General features: G+C 49.6%; 1 long non-coding RNA gene across 2 annotated transcripts in view; it reads left to right on the top strand.

The window, feature by feature from the left end:
• The window catches only part of LOC140609007 (uncharacterized), a 42,149-nt gene that overhangs the window by 779 nt on the left and 26,459 nt on the right, over window positions 1-14,911 (top strand). The gene's annotated exons all lie outside the window — the stretch shown is intronic.

A 14,911-nucleotide genomic window follows, 5' to 3' on the forward strand; every position in this document is an offset into this window, starting at 1 on the left:
GGCGTCGCCAGGCTAGTTTGCCTTTTTCTTTTTCTTTCCTTCCTTCCTCCATCTTATCACATACCTGAAGCTCGCTGCCCATGGGTTTTCTCCAGGGTTCGCAGGGCAGCAGCGTTTTACTCTCTCTCCCCCACCCCCACCCCCCAGCCCCAGCCCGCCGAGCTTAACTTCTTGAGCCTCGGGAGCCGGTTCAGTAACTCTGAATTCATTTTTAAGTGGCGTGCCTTGTTCCCCTTCTTTTAACAAGAGGTGCACTTTAACACGCGAACCAGTAACCCGATCCACGCGTTTACAAATCGGCAGTGAATTAAAACAACAACAAAAAAAGCTTCAAGGAAAATGAAAGGTGGTCTGGGTAAGGGGGAGATGTGTGTAGGGTGTGTATATGGGGGGGCAGAGGAGAGGTCAGGAAAAGAAAAGCACCCCCCCTTCCCCGGCGGGCTCTCGGTGCACCCGGGCTTCGAGCCGAGCTTGTTGGTAATGTCCTCAAAGCCAGCAGGTAGACGTGGCAGTTTTATTGCTTTATACCCTGCAGCTTGCTGTTAACGCGGTGAAGGCGTTTCTCTCCCCCCCGCCCCCCAACCCCTTGCTCGTCTGTGTTTCTCTCTTTATGCTCGCAGGTGCACCGCTTTCCTCGCCGGCTTCCCCAACTCTGGCCGCACACGGAGCGGGTCGGGTCGTGGCGGGACCCGAGAAAGTCCCCGCACTGAACACCCGATCCAGGGCTCAGCAGCCCCTATTTGCAAAGGGTTTCTTCCCCCCCTTGTTAATTCCCAAGGAAGCCTGGAGGGCTGAAATTGTCGGGGTTGTAGCTCATCCCACCCCCATTAGAGGATAAAACCCCAGCACTGTGTTCCAGACGAGCAAGTGGGCAGCTACACCGGAGTAGCAGTTGTCGCCAATGGGAAGGGTCCTGCTGAGCACCGGATTGAGCTCCGGCAGTCAGGGGCTGGGAAGCGGAGCGGACCAGGGCTCCTTGGTGCAGGTCCCGGTGCGAGTGTGCGGGATAGAATGCCCCGCTGCTTGGGCGTCCGGCTTTCTGGCCAGTCCCAGGAAGAGCCGGCCGGAGAGCCAGCCCGGCCCCACACGGTTGCCAAGGTGGCGCGCAGCTGGTGGCTGCCACGTGTGGCCTCTGCCACCGGCCTCCGCTCGAGGATTCGGGTGCGCGATGGCTGGCTGCCGCAGGGGCAGCTCCCCGCGGCCGTTTCTGTCCGGCCGAACCCTGCATCTGGGCTGCCGAGTCCTTCGCCCCGTGTCGTGGGCGGCGGTAACGAGCCGAGGCCGGTCACCCCGAGTGTGTCCTAGGGCGGAGCGCACCTCCGGCCCTCCTGAGACGCAGGAACTCTCGGACTCTGCAGGGCCTCCAGCGAAGGGCGCGCCTGCCCCAGAGGCTCCAGGCCCCTATGCCCGCCGGGCGGCGCGGCTTCTACCTCTTTGTTTTGCGGGCTGGGATCCCCGGCCAGCCCCTGGGGGTGGGAGGAGGAGGGCAGGCGAGTCCCGCTCGCTCTTTATCATTCAAAATAGAAGGAAAGCCGGCAATCTGGAGGAGTAGCAGGCCAAGCAGGCCAAAGGCTCTTTAAGATCCTGTAATAGGTGAGGGTCTAATTCACTAAGAAGTTTTAGAAGGCAGACTTTGAGGCCTAGACCACCTTTTGCTTTTAAAGGTGTCGAGGTTTGGGGGCTTGTATTCTAGCTGTCAACGTTATTTAGAGAAAGATTACGATTGTCAATATAGGACCGCGGGTAGGTCAAGGAGCTCAAGGCCGCTCTGGGAGGAATGGGACCTTTGAGACGGAAAGTCCCCTTACGTTTTAGCTATGGAGGGGGGTTAGCCCACTCCCTTTGGCCAGGGAATGGGGTGGGTGCAGAGGAAGGTGTGCAGTCTCTGGTGCCCTGTAGAAGTGCATTCAACCCCGAAGGGCCTGGTTGGGTTTGGTTGCTAAGTTGGGCTCAGTTATCACGTTAATTCTAAGGAAATTAGACCTCAATAAATAGCCTTTGAATTCAAAGAAATAACTCGGTATTGATTTACATAGCCATGCTAAGAACCCCCTTCTCAAGCAGAGACATTGGTGGAAAAAAAAAAAATTCCTGCTAGTCTTTGCCCCATTCAATGTAAAATTCTGTTTGTGTACTTGTGTAGGGAAAGGGTGCTTGATATCCTGGAAACCCAGGCACTCTGTCCCCCTCCCCCCAACACACACACCTGGGAAAGCTTGGGAGTGGAACCAGAGAGCTGCCCATTTCTCTTCCTTAGCCCAAGTCAGTGATGGTATGTTCAGAGGTAGGCAAAAGTCTCAGACTATGAAAGAAAGCACTAAGATCATGGCATTATTTTCTCTAGTTATAAAACATAATGCCCATATAAAACCCCTCCCCTCCCAGGCTCCCAAAAATCCAGCTTAAAAGCGGGCCCTAAAAAAAAAAAAAAAAAAAAAAAAAAAAAAAAAAAAAAAAAAGCGGGCCCTGTCGACACCCAGAAAGAAGCTCACTAAAGTCTGGAAACAACATCCCCCTCATCTCTCCAGTCCAAGGTCCCCAAAACAGGGAGCTAGGGACACTCCAACAAGGATGGCACTGTCCCACCCAGGCCGGTCATGCCCTTTGGGAGCTTCACAGACTTTCTCTAGACTGTTCAATTTGGAAATATTAAGTAAGCATGTTCTAGTCTAGATGCTCCTGCCCTAGGTCTTTTCAAACCTGGGGGTTTTGAAGCTGGCAAACTGGACACAACTCTCAGCATTTAAAGAAGCAAAGGCTTTGAGCTCTGTGGGGAAGCTATGAAAGCATAGCCAACCAGGTCCTCAGATTCAACACCTTTTGCCTCTCCCTGACCCCACTCCCAAACTGTGAGAGCATCCAAAGCTTTCTTAACAGAGGGAGCCAATATGCTGGACCTACAACAGATTCAAGGGGGAAAACAACACATGTTTCTACCATCCCCAGTTTGGGGGATTGTATACAGAAGCCTGCCTGCCTTCCTTCCTTCCTTCCTTCCTTCCTTCCTTCCTTCCTTCCCCCCTCTTTTACCAAGCATAGGACCCCACTCCCTAATACACAGACACCCTTCTTTCTCTCAGTCCAGGAAAAAAAAAAAGAACTCAATAATGTTTAAACACTTAGATTAAAACAAAATAACTGGTATATTTGTTTTTTCAACCTGTTGGGTAAACCAAGGCTCAGCACCCCCTTCCCCATATTGCCCTGCTGGGAAATGTAGTAGGGCAAAAGGGGGAAGGGATAGGGTGTTAGAAGTCAGCTTTAATCAAGCCAGTCTCTGGAAACTAGGACCTCCTGACCATTGGAGGATAAATGTAGCCCCAGAGTGGCAGGGAACAAGCATCAACAGGAAATGGCAGACTATTTTTAGGATAATAAGGAGTTAATATAGCCGGCCAAGCCTCTTCCTAAATGCCTCGAAGCATCCTCTGCTTTAATTTCTTCATCCCTTCATCAGCAGTAACATAACAAAGTCACAGCAAAAGCCTCAACATGAAGGGAGAGCCAGGCTTGGGACAGCTCTTGAGGAAAACCTGGGAGGGAAAACATCCTCTTGCTATCATGTGAACTCTTAGATGGTTCTCTTGTTACAACAGAAAAAGAAATCAAAACCATTTCTCATCAGAGAGAAGTTGTACCTGACTACCCCTGCGATATATACATGCTCTATGATTTTCATATTCATGCCTATTCACAGGCATTCCTTATCCCCTTTATTTCATAATACCCCAGTAACGGGAAAGGTTATTTATTAGATTTTTAGTGAAACTTTCCTTAGGGGGGCAACCTATTGGAAAACCCTTAGAAGAAGTGAGAAGGTTATTTGTTTGTTTGAACCCATTCTCTCATCTGTGTTCTTTCTCTTTTGTTCATAGCAAATCCTTATTATTATTATTATTTTTTTCACATAGCTAGAAGAAAGAAAGCCCCCTCTCCATCCTACCTAGGGGAATGAAATGGTATTCTTCTGTAGGTTTCAGTAATTTTGTGCAGAGAGGGAAAATGCCACCCCCCCATCTCTGTCAAGTGAGGCTCCCTGCCCCACAGAGCTCAAAGCCTTTGCTTCTTTAAATACTGAGAGTTGTAAAAAAAAAAAGAAAAAAAATACTGAGAGTTGTGTCCAGTTTGCCATTTTTCTTCCCACATGCTTTGTGGAGAGGGAGACAGAGTAGGAAAGCAAGGAACATAAAAGGGAGTTGAAGAGAGATACAAGAGACTGAACAAGAGAGAATGAGCATGTATCTGCTTCATTTGGAGAGCACCTCTCTTCGTTTTCTTCTCCATCGGGGTCTCTAGAGATCACTGCCCCCAGGATGTTAGTAGCACAGCAAATAAAACCAAGTCTGATAAAAGCAGCCCTCTTGGCTCTCGGGGCTGGGGGATGGCTAGATTCAAGCACCCAGCACCCACTCTTCTGTTCTCTACTAGACTTTTCTCCCTATCCTCCCCACCCCTTAGCCCTTCTTTCCACTCAAACACCTGGGGCATCGCGTTGCTCCCTCTAACAGCTGCAAAGTCGGAGGAGGAGGACCCTTTAAAAATTACAAAAGAGGTCACCCTCCCCCGACAAATGAACCCTTTTAAGAGCGAGCCTCTGGAAGCTCAAAGGTCTTGGGCCCAAGAGTTAAAAAGCGAGCATAGTGTTTCAGGGTTTCAGTACAGCAGTCCCAAACAGACAGGCAGGCGTCCAGGGCGCTCTTTGGGGCTGGGGTGAAAGAAAGGACGGGGGAGGGCAGGAGCCGGGAGGGCGGGCAGGAGCGCAGGGCGACGGGAACGCCCGCGCCGCAGCTGGCTCCCACGCGCCGCTGTCTGCGGGGAACGTGCGGCCGGATAATGGAATTCAGGAGGCAGAGATCCTCCGAGAGCCAGCCACTGTCTTGTACAGATTTGTAGAGAAACCCTCACTGTAATTAAAACCGTACAGTCAGATTAATTCAATGTGTTGCTCGGCAGCGTTTTTAATAGTAAAAATCCGCTTTAAAATTGAATTAGGGTCGAAGAAAATTTCTGCGAGACTCGCTGGATTTGCCAGCTTTCATTGAAGCCAGCCTGAGCTGGACTTTGGCGGTGGCTGCACAGTGTCGCCCCTCCCCCTGCCGAGGCCCCAGACAGGGGTGGGATGGAGGAGGGGGGACGTGTTGGGGGGGTGGGTGGGGAGCTGATCCACAAGGGGTGCCAGTCTGGACTGGATTCCCGGAGGCCTGAGCCAAGGCCTAGGCGGAGCGCAGGGCCTGCGGTTACCTTTCTGATCGCCAGTTTCGAGGCTTTGCTGGCTTTTGACACCCGCGATTCCTACCCACCCTCTTGCGAAGTTAGCTGCTCAGGTAGGGTCCCGGGAAAGAAGAGAGCCCTGCTGTATCTTGAAGCAATTTCCCACTGCGTGTTCCTGCGGGTGGCAGAGGTTGGAGCCCTCCCTGTATGGACGCTGCCGGAGTGGCAGGAGAAAGTTGCGGTTCTTTCCGCTCACCCCCCACCCCATCCCCCTTTCACTTCTTGAAAGTCTTCCAAAAATTAAGAGTAATATTTCAAGCGCGCTGTCAAAATGTCTCCCAGGCTTTGATTTGGCTTGCCGCCCCCCTTTCCCATCCTTCTCACCCCTTACCCTGTGCGTCTCGGTGGTTGTGAAATCAACGTTAGTATTATTAAGCTTTTCCCCTTTAAGGTTAGATGCCTTAGAGCTGAAAACTTGCTCCAAAGTTCCTAGAAGAGGTGGCCGCCAGCCGAGTGCTAACGGGGAGGCTCCCACTTGGGACCTGCTGGAGGCGGGTGGGGGGACGAGTGGGTGGAGGGGGGAAGGGCTAAAGGGGTTGGACCCGCACTTGCCCGGAGAACCGCCCGGCGCGCAGGGGCGCAGAAATGGTCCCAGTTTCCTCCTTCCCCCTCGGACTTGCCAATGCGCGTGTACACACACACACACACACACACACACACACACACACACACACAAAACCTGCGACGAAAATTCCCTAACGACTTAGTCACATCATCAGGCCTGAGAAAACAAAAACCGCTGTGGGTCCCTGCTCCTCCGGCAACATGCGCAGACGCTTTAATTGCCGCAAATTGTCACTCTGTCCCCTTTTCATTTTCTCGCTCCTTCGTTTATTTTTAGTACACTTCAAATGCCTACACACATCCCTAGTAAGGAGAGAGCGGAGCAATTATTGCCTTTGCCTTCAGGGCCTGCTTTGCCAATCACTGAATGGGGATGGAGTAAACAGGGCGAAAAGCGAGGCGCGTTATTGGTCTTGCTTATTTCAGGTGGAGGGCGGTAAATAACTCTCCCTACCGAGCCACCCCCCCCCCCGTTTCTTGGGTCCCAATTATCTAGAAGAAAGGAGATGCGCCTCCCTGCCTCCTCCTCCCCATCACACCCCACCCCACCCCTTGTGAGCCAAGTTTTACTAGAATCCAGCAAATCCCGCCGGAATTGGCGGGTTCCTCGGAGAGTAGTTAGGAAAAGAGAATTCCACAGGGACCTTGCTCTTAATTCTGTATTGAATAGAAGGACGCAGAGTGCGCAGGCACCTTCCCCGCCCCCATGCAGGGAAACAGGGCCCTTTTTCTCTGAGGGCTACACGAGTGATAGGTGCCCCCAGGTAGGTTATAGAGAACACATCTACCCCCTTGGGGGAGGGGGTCCTTCACGGTGTAGCGAAGCTTTGAGATTGGTTGGAGCAGTTTTGGACAGGCTGTTAGGATGGCTATGGATCAACATTGCTGTTGTTCTAGATATTAGCCAGGAATTCTTGGAAGCGAACTTTAAATTTCTAGATGAAGTGTTGTCTTGAATGATGTTGGGGCCATCCTGCACCCAGCGCCTTTCCTGGGATAGCCTGTCTTTCACTGCCTTTCCTGGGACAGACACAGCGATCCAGGGTGGGGAGGGAGGCAGGTGTCTGTAGCAGCAGCTGATCGGGGTACCTGGCGTCCTGCAGAGGGATCCGAAACAAATCAGTGCGGGATTAACTTTTCTGTCTGCTGAATTGTCTCCAACTGCAAAAGCTGCGCGGGCCGCGCCTGCCCGGGCGGGTTCGGGTTACTCGCACGTCCTGGGCGCGCTGTCTCTTCCGTGTCCCGACCGGGGCTGGCAGGCCGGCCCGGGACCTGTCGGGCGCCTGGCCGGCTTGGCAGGACCTTTTAAAAGAACGCAGCGAGTATAAACTGCTCCATTCTCACACACACCCCCTTCCTATTTCTTTTTTATGAAAACATTTACAAGAAATCTAATTTCAGATTGTGGAAGTAAATTTCATGCTAGGATATATTTTACAAAACATGTAATCTTTAGGGCCGAAGACGTTTAATTAAAACCATACTTTGACAAGTTGAGTTTCAAAGCGAATTCACACCAGCGCAGAAGGCTAATTCATATTCAAGATGCAGCCTGTAATCCGTGTTGTTTGAAAACGCCAGCCAAGGCAACGCGCGCTGGATGGGCTCGCTACCTGCCCAAGGGCCTGAGGACTCTAAGGAGTCCTGCGCTTGGACCAGAGCCTCCCACGCTGAACTGCTCTCCCTCCCGAGGACTCACTAGGTTTCCCTGCCTGGTCTTGAGGAGTTAGAAGAAAGCTTCCTGGAGCAACTTTAGTGTCCTTAGAATAACTCCCAGCGGAGGGTGGTGATGGGGGTTGGGGGGGTGGGAGTGGTCCGAGACACAGGAGACTAATCTGGAGAGTAGGCAGGGGCCCACCTGGAGTCAAGGGGCTAGGAGAAGTCTCTGGGGGATTGAGAGTCCCAAGTCCCCTTGCCTCCTTCTTGCTCCCAGACTGACCTGCTAGAGAAAAGGGAATCCCAAATCTCCATTTCTGTTGACCCTGAACATGAAGGAGTAGGTTTGTACTGCTCCAGCTGATTTGTAGGACATCTCCCTCAGAGTCTTGACGGAGGAGTTAGTGTTGGCTCCTGGAAGCTTTCAGTGTCAACTGCATTTTTGTAGTCTCAATAATCTTCCTCCTTACCCTCTTTCTCCATTTCCTTATAAATTGACCAATCCCAACTTAAATGAGAGCGGTACAGCCCCACAAGGGAAGGACATGCTCCCAGCTCAGCTGGTTTACCAGCAAACCCTGCTGGCTCTGGGTGCTAGCCACCAACTGTTCCTGTTGGGATGGGCAGGAACCAGTAGGTACACTAAGGTGCACATTAGTGAGAGACAAAGTGACTACAAGATAGTCTGGGTTAGAGCTGAGGATGCCTGTAAATTGCAACTCCAGAGGCTGAAACTGTGGCCTAGGCAGGGTTTCCCTCCTGACCTCCAGCCTGCTGGTCTTTTCTTCTCTTAGAGGTGACAGTGAGTTGTCATTAAAGTTAGACTAATGGCTGATCTGAAACCTGCCTGAAGAAAGAAGCTGGGACATGAATTTGAGACCTAGGTTGGTTCAATTTTACTCAGCATTGCTCAAGAAGACAAACCTCTTATTGCAGCCACTCCCAAGACAGGGAAGGAGGATTTTGCTTCAACTGGGGACAGTGAGAATTATTGATTGGCTGATGGACTTTCTTTTAGGTCTATATTTCCTTTCAAATGCACTCTTATTTTCCACGAAGCACAAAGATAAGTCAATAATAAGAAAAAGCCTAAAATCTAATGTTCAAGAAGGATTTTAAACAACATGGTTATCTCATCCTGACACCTCTTGGTTTTATTGGGCCAGCTTAAGAGAAAGCTTCATTTTTGCACAACCCCCAAACACAATCGTGATAAAGTTTTTTGCTCATTACAGTAGAGACTACCAACTGGCATTTCAGGTTTCAAGTGGGTAACTCAGAAAATGGACATGGATGCTGGCAGCTAAGTGCTTACTGGTATGCCAACTTAATATTTACTGGTCAGATAATATTGATCTTAGATGAACAAGATGTTGAAGTCATTCTAGAGCCTCGCATTTTCGAGGGTTGGGATGGGACTCTGGTTCACACTCTCAAAAAAAAAAAAAAAAAAAAAAAGGTTATGTGATGATTGTAAGCCTGGAGGGTGAGAATGAAGGAGCTAAGAGACAAACAGAGGCACTGCTGGAATGGTTTTACCATTGTTTGAGCTGAGCATTAAAAAGTATGTACCTGACCAAATGCATTTGAAGCCTAATCCCATGTTGGAGACTTGTGAATTACACAAAAGGGGAGAGGAACTGCACATAATAATCCCCACCTGTTTTATTTCAGTGATATGAACAAGCAGTTTTCCTGTCACAGACAGGAATGCTTTCAGGGGTGTTGGAGGCCCATTTGTGGGCAGTAATTCTGGCAGGGATATATGGTGGGAAGAATACAGGGTGGTTGGTAACTGTCAGGAGGGTGCTGCAGAGGGGGCAGGCAGCAGTGTTGGTGTGCAGAAGGGGCAAGATAGGTAATATTTCCCAGCTGGCCCACCCCTTCTGCAGCTCCAGAGAATCAACCTCATCGTTTCCAGCCTCAGAGCTTGGGTGGAGGTAAGAGAGGCCCAGACAGGCAGGAGATTTATGTCACTTTACCTTTCTAGTTCCCTCTGCCCTTCTATAATTAGCCCCATTTCGCAGATATGGGAGCTAACACATGGACCTCAGTACATAGACCACTTTGGTGTCTGGGAAAGGGAGAAGGATGGGATGCAGGTGTTCTAGCTTCCCATCTCCCTGGCAACTGTGGGGGCTGGTGATGGGAGTGGAGAAAGAGTTGGGTTTGGGATTGCTTTCCCTAGCCAGGCTTGTGCACGGTGACGTTTTCCCGCTTCTGAGGCTCACTCGGTCAATGAGATAGGTGGGATTTTCAGGTGACAGAAAAGGCTTCAGGGATTCAACGTCGGGCAAATCTCAGGGCTCTGAAGGCAGCAGTCCCAGGATTTCTTTTCTTCCCGCCAGTGTTCTCTGAACAGACTCCTTTCTCTTGTCTTCTAACTTTCTCTTAAATTCTGAATACTTTAACCCTTGCTTGTAGTAAATGTATTTGTAGTTCTAAAATGTGTCTATTTCCCACAAAAATCTAGTGTGCCAAGGCGAGAATCGATACTAAAATACCCTTTTTATTTTTAAAGTGGGTTTTAAAGGCCTATTGTGGGGGAACCGAGATGTCAATGTGACCCAGAGGCGAAGTTGAGATCGGGATTCTATTGGCTGCCACAGCGGGCCCGGCTCCGCCACCGTTGGCTCACGTGTGAGCCTTATCATGCAAATCCGGAGGCTGGGGCATGCGCAGTGCATGGGGGGGGGGCGGGAGTACCCTCCTTCTCTTGGTTGGGACCAAGACTTCCAGATGCGCAATAATTAGGTTTCCTCATTAAACAAAGGTTTCCCCATCATTCCCCTCCTCCCACCGTTCTCTGCCGCCAAGGATCCTTACAAGCCAAGCTGATTCCCGTCCCCCGCCCCGCACGCCTCAATCTCTGATATCCAGACTTCGGTCTTCTGCTTCTACTTGTTAGGGTCTCCCCGCATTTTAGGGTCCTTTACATACCTCTCCATTATTCTCTTTCTTTGCAAAGGCCAACTTTAAAGGATATTAAGATCTGATTGTCTCTTCATTTTTAGGTTCTCTCTCTCTCTCTCTACCCCTCTCTCTCAACGAGATAAAAAAATAATAATAATCCCCTAGCAGTTGGTCCGACAGGAAGAGTGTCAACATCGCTGCTCCCCATTCCCTTTGGCGTCGACCATCTCCATCCCCATATTGCCCCCAGCCGCCGCCGCCCCCTACTCCCCTGACCCGGGCCCTGTAGGGTTCAGGCTGAAGTGCAGGAGCGTGAACGGACCAGGAGCTCGATGGGCACTAGGGCCAGTCGCCAGGCCAGCCCGACCGCACTCCTCCGGGCTCGGGCCCGCACCTGCGCGCCCGCCTGCGCCCCGTGTGGGCTGCTGCCCTTCCGCCCCAGCCCCCACCTCTCGGGAGAAGCGCGTGACGCAGGGAACGCCTGCAGGGGTGTCCTCTAAACCTCTCCAAGACCCCCTATACAGGCACGAGCACCCCAGGGATCCATCTCCTTGGAACAGAATGGCCTTTCCTGGAAAGGGATCTCAGTGGGCGAGAAATAGCCACCATTACGTTCGAAGCCTCCCGCGGGAGAGCGCCGCGTGTCTGCTCGGAGCTGCGGCCGACCCGCGTGCCGCGTCGCGCCGACCACCGCGCCCACACGCGCTCCCGGATCCGAGTCAGCTCCTTGCCCCTGGTGGAAACAGGCATCGCTCCTCTGGCTTTCAATTACTCTCAGTTTACCTGCAGGGCGAACAGATTTGTAGTTTTCCACCAAAAAACCTCTTGCCCTGGATTCCCCCAGGTTTCCCCTTCCCCCTCATCCGACCTTAGCCCAGAGAAGGGCGAGATAGCGGTTTGATTCTTTGATATGACACAAATAATTGTTGCATCATGTAACTTCCTGCATCTTGGTTTTAATTTGCAGTGAACCAAACAAAGATATTTGCAATTTTAAAATAAGCACTCGATTTAATAAATGGGAACATTGTGCAGGGAAGACTATGCCCCCCCCCCCCACCCCCTTCAGAAGACGTTATTAGCTCTGACAGCATGCCGCTCAGGTTTGCGGAGAGGATTTTGTGAAGGGATGACAGACAGGAAGGCCAGCAATCATGGGCTCCTTGGGCTGAAGCTTTTTTTCTTTCTTTCTTTCTTTCTTTTTTTTTTTTTTTTATCAGAATGTTCTGTTCGATGCCATTTATCCTTGATGATAGAAAATTGCGCTGTTGCCAGGACGCTGCTGCTTGCCGCTGAAATAGAGGGCAGGAGCCACATTTCCATTTTCCGGCTTGAAAGCTATTCAAATGAATTTGTGGAGAGGGGGGCAACGTCTAGCGATAAACAAATGAGAATAAATCGAGTTCCCCTTTCCATTCTTTCCTTTAAATGGGTAGCTCTTCATTTCCGATATAAAGATTTTTGTTCATCAGTGTTTGGGAATACCTGGGAGATAGTGTAAGCCAACGTACAATTTATTTTGATGTTCTTAAAGTGACTAACCACATAAACATTTAAAAAGAATGCATGTCTAAACATATATAAAGTATAAGAATTATATATACATAGATCCTGTTCATACATACCTTCACACAATTCCAAAATACAATGGAAGATAAACTCTTTCAGCAGAGTTTCAATCGAATGTAATTTGCAAGCAATGCTGGCGTTGGTAGTTATGGACTTCTTACTCATTCTGTAGATGTAAGAATTGTTAGATGGGATCGTTTTTAAAGCTGTCCCCCATGTTATATAGTTCAGAATGCTATATAGTTTAATTACCCTGTAGGTCTTAACTGCTTTAAACACCCTCCCCTCCAAAAAAGTTGATAAAAGTCACCCTCTGTTATGGGGTCCTTTCAAGTTAATTTTCCAAATGTACCTTTAAAGTTTTCTAAGTTAGCAAATACAAGTCAAAAGAGTTGGTGCATTGAACTTCTAACCGATGTGAAAAGAAGAGGCTGGAGTCTGCACTTCCCTTCCTTAGAATTTCAATTTCCTGTTAACTTAAAAAGATCATATGTTAATAGGAACTTAAGGAATCATGCCCAAAATATGAAATTTTAAAAAATGAGAACTTAAAAAGTACAACCCGTAAGAATATGTACATAAACATTAGCAATGTCTTGACAGAAACTGTAAAACTTATAGGGCTCCCACTGCGTTTTAAAAGCAAAATAACTCTTATTGAATTCTAACTCTAATATTTTGTTTCAAAGTCAGATACCGACGGTTAGAAAATTCGCAGCAATACTGCCACTAATTGTACTTGAGATTTCAGCTGGTACTTTAAACTTGTGTGTGTGGGGGAAACCCCACCCTGCAATATTTTAAAACTTAACATTTAAAAAATGAATTGCAGGTCTCTAACTACTATCCTTTTAGCTCCAGGATGGTTTCCGAGTGATAGGCCACCGCTGTGCAAACCAGGGCTGCAGAGTGAATAATACTGTAAAAACAGGGCGAGAGGCGGAGGGTGAGTTGATATTGCTGTTCCGAACTTTTCCTATAGAATTTTCGGGCGACTCTCTCAGCCAGTCAGGATTCCTAGTTACTGATTCCCGAACAATCCTGCTCAGCTGAAAAGTTCCCTGTTAACGAATTAGCATGATAATGGGAAAACAATTATCCACACTGTCAGATCTGGCTAAATAAAGCAAGGAAAGGGCCTCGGAAAAGTCCAAGTTGCTAGTGTTTATTGTGATGGAAACAACTGGAGGTGAGTGTAGCGAGTTTAGGCACTGAAAGAGATTCCTTCCCTTCCTTATCTTGGCGCTGGGAATTGTGTTCCGGACAAAAAGCTTCACCAGCAGGCTGCTTTTCCAGTTGAGGCAATTCACCAGGTTCCCCGTTGCATTCCTCCTCCAGGTAGGAGCTTGGGGCGGGCAGCGGGAGTCCGGCGCCGCCGGGACGCAGAGGCGCAGGCTGGGGCGCCCGGGAGGGGCTGCGGGGACTCCGCACTGGGGACCCCCAGCCCCGCACCCCGGGCTCTGCAAAGAGCCTGACTTCAAGCTCCCCACCGTGGCGCGCGGGACGGCGTAAGGGACGTTACGCAAAAGGAGGTGGAACCTCCATGGGTGTCAGGGCGGGGATACGCGCGGGAAGGACCCCCGGGGCCCCTGCGTCGGGTCCCATCTGCACCTCTATCCTGGGTCTATTCTGCAGAGATTTAATCTCCAGCCACTTCCTGGCCACGTAGCGTAGCTGGGTTTGGAGGGTGAAAGGGAAGTGGTGAAAGCAGAAAAAAAAAAAAAAAAAAAGGTCCACGAGCGCTGACCCAAAGGAACTTGAAAGAGCGAACAAGACGAAGTTGCTCTCAGGAAAAAGCTGGGCTCAGCTTGGTCAATGGGCTGTCGGGATTGGGACTTCTTGTGTAGGTGTCTTTGTGTGGCTAGGCGGGCAGAGTTTCGGAAAAGGTGAGTTTGGGGTGGAATTGAGTGAACCTAGAGTGGAGACCGTGGGATCCCATCCGGGACCGAGAGAACCTCCGCCCCCGCCCCCGCAACCCGGTTCTCCCGGTCAGTACCGACTCCCTAAAGACTGCAGGTTGAGCTACACTCTGGCGCGCCCTCTTCTAGGTAATGCAGCTGAAATCACAGTCAGGTTTGGCGGAGGGGAGCTTTTTCTACCCCCTCCAAGAGGCGTATACACTAGGCATTAAAAATAGAAGTGATTTTTTTTCCTTCACATTCTGAGATCCCAGGAATATAAGACTTGCCTTTTTTTTTTTTTTCTCAACAAAAGAACAAGCACCTCTGAAAGGCTGCAGAAACACTAACTCTTTAGGGGTTCGGGCATCCAGGAATGTCACACGCGGTGGAAACACAAAAGCTCAACGTTTTGATATTTTAGAAGATTTTCCCTTCTTTTAAATCCTCTGCGTAAATGCCTGGTTGTAACGTGAAAGTGCTTTAGTGTGAAAACATGCTGCAGGGTTCCCTTCTCTTTTTATGTGTACTAGCAGCTGCTAAACATTCCAAATGAGCTAGAAGGTCATTGTGGAGACTTAATAATATGACATTCAGTGCTGGCCTCATAAACGAGACAAAAGCCTCACCCCTGAAAATGAGAAAAGAGAAAGCCAAGGTGCTTACAAATACAAAGTACTTGAAATTCCTCATTGCCTCCCAAATCCCAAATAACTTTTTATGGTTAGCCTTTGGACTGTTAACCCACCACATTCATATTCCGTTTCCCCTGTGTCCCAGGACAGCATTTGTACTTATTTCTTACATCTCCGGAGCTTTGAGATGTGCAGTGCAAACAGTAAAGAATCACGTTAATCCTGCTTTGATCTCCAAAGGGAGATCCATAGCACAAATCAGGTCACCACACAGATAGACACTGCTGTGAAAAGGGGCCCCCTCCTTTCTTTTCTTTTCTTTTTTATTCCTTCTGCTTTTTTCTTTGTGTGCATGATTGTTTGTTTCTTCGAGATATCTTTCTTGGCTTCAGAACTTCCATTGCC

The sequence above is a fragment of the Canis lupus genome, chromosome 18 (assembly GCF_048164855.1).
Source record: "Canis lupus baileyi chromosome 18, mCanLup2.hap1, whole genome shotgun sequence".
Taxonomy (NCBI): Eukaryota; Metazoa; Chordata; class Mammalia; order Carnivora; family Canidae; genus Canis; species Canis lupus.